Genomic DNA, 3,533 nt, shown 5'->3' on the forward strand with positions numbered 1-3,533 from the left:
CAACTAAAGAAAACACTGATCACCATAATGGTGATATAAGAATGACGACTATTTTCTTCAGTGATTCTGTTTATTAACATCAGGCGTCTTCACTGATGGTCAGTCATTACTCAGGGTATGTTTACACAACGACAACACTGAAAAAAGTCTAACATTGCTGTTGTTCGTTTAATGTGTATTTTCTCGTTGAAAGATGTTAAAATTATTAGTTTTTTCATTTAAAGTAAACGTTTTAGATCATATTTATGGTTGAATCCATTTTTTTTTACATGGACACAATATAAATTGGCAGCGGGACATTAAACTGAATTTATTAATTTGATCTGAAATACAGTTTATTTATTAAATAATTAATACCGTGATGCTGTGAAAACTGTTTTTATATCGTGAAAATCTCATTCTACCACAACCCTACACGGGAGAGTTCCCCACCCCGCTGTTAAAAAAGTAACTCAGTAACTTTTACTCTGAGTACATTTTAAATGAACTACTTTTTACTTTTACTTGAGTAAATTTTTAGGCAAGTACTTTTACTTCTACTTAAGTCATCTGTCAAATAACATGTAATATCTGTCAAATAACATGCAGATTAAAAAATAAATATAGTGCAAAAAATATTTTAATTGAAGCTTTACACAGACATCAAGAATCAGTGTATGAATCTCAACAATGGTGACAATCCAAATAAAAAAATTGTTTTGTTCCAAACCTAAAATAATTAGTTTGATCAACCTTTACAAAGTGGTTGCGTGGATTTAAAATTTTCAGGTTAAACTAATTTAAATGAGTTACTTTGAGTCAATGTCAAATATTTCGTGTGATTGATTACTTCAATTTTTTTAAGTTGATCCAAGGTTTTTATTTTTTTCAGTGAATATGCTTAAAACAGAGAAGTTTTTCCTGATATACAGTTCTCTGCATACAGACGAGAACACTGTCAAAACGATCCCCATTCACAAAAAACAGTGGAAAACCAATAAAAATGCTGTATTCTGCTGCCAAGCCAATAGATGACAATGAAACACTATAGACTGAACATGTAATACATGACATGTAGTGCATGACATCATTGTTTTCACATTCATGTTTTTGTTGTAAACATGGAGACCGTTTTCAAAAACGAACACTTTGAGATATTCATGTGTCATTATTTTTTCAGCTGTTACTAACATCAGCATCACCGCTACAACAACAGTCTCACCACAGACGACCTCAGCTGGTAATCTATTAATATTGTTTAACATTGTGATTTCATTCTGATAGTTTTGAGTTCTGCTCCTAATGGATAAACGTCAAAATGCTGCGTTCACACCAAACGCGAATAGAGCGTCAAAATCGCGTCTACCGTGTCTAGTTGGACGCTTGAACGTTTTGAATCCATTCGCGTGTCCACAGCAAATTGGACGTGTGTATAAATCGAGCGTTTGAAGCTAAATAAATGCACGTTCAAGGCGCTCCAGGAGAAATATGTCATAAAACACCACTCTGCCTCTTTTAATTTTCATTAAAGGGGCTATATGCGTTTTTCTGAAATTTAAACTCGCGACTGACACCTGTGGCCAAAAAACAGAACTGCTCTTATTTTCTGCTCGCTCTCGCAACAGTGGTGACGTCACATCCGCAGACAGCGCGGGAAAAAACGACCCGCCAGAAAATAGGAAAAATAGGATACAGGCTTATAGGTGCACCCACTGTGAGCGGACAAGGTGTTAGTATGCTCATCAGGAGATGTTTGAGTCATAAATGGTAAAATAAAAAGGCTATTGTTACGTTTATTTTTGGGAAAAAGTTGCATATAGCTAGCCTGGGAAAACCCAGACAACTTCCGGCAAATTTAGATTTGCTCTGCAAGTAGTCTGGCAAAGAGCCCATTCAAACCCATTTCTAAACCCTAGAAATCGCGGCACCAATTAGAAACGTTGGGGCGGGCTTTAGACGATTACGAGAGCGCAGCGACGTTGAAGCAGATTTGTGGAGCATCACTCGTTCGAATCAGCTATCGCGTCTGTTTTAAGCGATTTAAACTTTTCCTTTTCGTTAAAACCCGAGCAAAAAACAACACTCGAAGCCTTCATATCTAGAAAAGATGTTATCGCTGTCTTACCGACTGGATTCGGCAAAAGTCTGATACCAGCTTGGCCCTTTGGTGGCTAAACGAATGGGTCTTAGCGAGAGTCCTCTGGTAGTGTTAATGTTTTACAAAATATAGTTTTATGTCCTTTTCAGGCGTGAATGTAGTTGTTTAAAGCTCAAATATGTGGTTTATTTATAAAGAGAGCGCCTTTTTTAAAATTTTATCTGCCGTATTCGGAGTTGTGAGCACCAGTGGTTCAGCGGCGCTCAATTGATCATTGAGCCCGCCGAGAGGCGCCTTTCCTCGGCCAGTCCTTCTGCCGTCTGCCGCTGGCTCTGATGTCTCTGTAGTGGTTAAACCGTCTCGTCTTGTGTAGATCTAACGGCTGATCTTTGCTCTCATTAATCTATAATTTGTTCCTAGACAGATCGTTTTGTCTGTGGGCAAAGTGAAGTTTCATAACTTTATATTTTTAAGATATTAAACTTTACCGTTGTAGTCTCCTAGCGCTGACTTTGACTGAATTGCTTTATTTATTGTATACACTCTAAAAAGAGGTGTTAAAAAACAACACACTGAGTGTGTTGATGGTATTTTGACACATGTTGTGTAGATATAACACACAATGTGTGTTAAATGTTACTCTGGATGAACAGCAGTGGGTGTTTTGGCAGCCAATCACATCATGCCTCTTATTCAATGTCTTTTTCAAATGCTTTCACCGCTTTTCACTTGTTATCACTGACCAGACTGACTTTATTTCTGTCAGACAGAAGCTCTTATTGAGATGAACAGGATTTGGTGTTGATGATTCAGTGAATGTTTCATCTGAAGTCACCAGAATCGTGATCAGTGGCTCCTTTATTTGAGCTCTTGACCCTTGACTCTTTCACATCAGTTTTTCGCTGTTTGCTGTGACTGTGTGTTTATTACGCACATTAAAAGCAGCAGAACTAACCATGAGAAAACGATGATCAGAAGATAATGTTATCATCGCATACATTTGCTGAGCTCAGGCAAGTGTTTGATATCTGAAACTTTACTGTAAAAAATATTTTGCGCTGTTAATAATTATTTTATAATATTATTGTCATTATCTGCACATTTGATTTTAGATACACAGTGCACATAGGATGTTCTAGTCTATGGTGTCACACAGGCACACACACAAATCAAGAATCAGCTCATGAATCTCAATAATGGTAACAAACCAAAAGCTTCATCCCGCAATGCATTCTAGGAGTCACCATAGTACAAAACTCATCCATGACTCCCAGCATGCACTGCAGGATGAAGCGTTTGTCACCATTGTTGCGATTCATGAGCTGATTCTTGATGTTTGTGTTTGACGAGTATCTGCTGCAGCTCTAAACTTTCTGAAAACATTGAATTTGTATTTTTTTAAGAACTCATTCTGCACTGCTGGACATCATGGACTAACTTCACAAAACTTTTATAG

Source organism: Gobio gobio (genome assembly GCF_949357685.1).
Source record: "Gobio gobio genome assembly, chromosome: 3".
NCBI lineage: Eukaryota > Metazoa > Chordata > Actinopteri > Cypriniformes > Gobionidae > Gobio > Gobio gobio.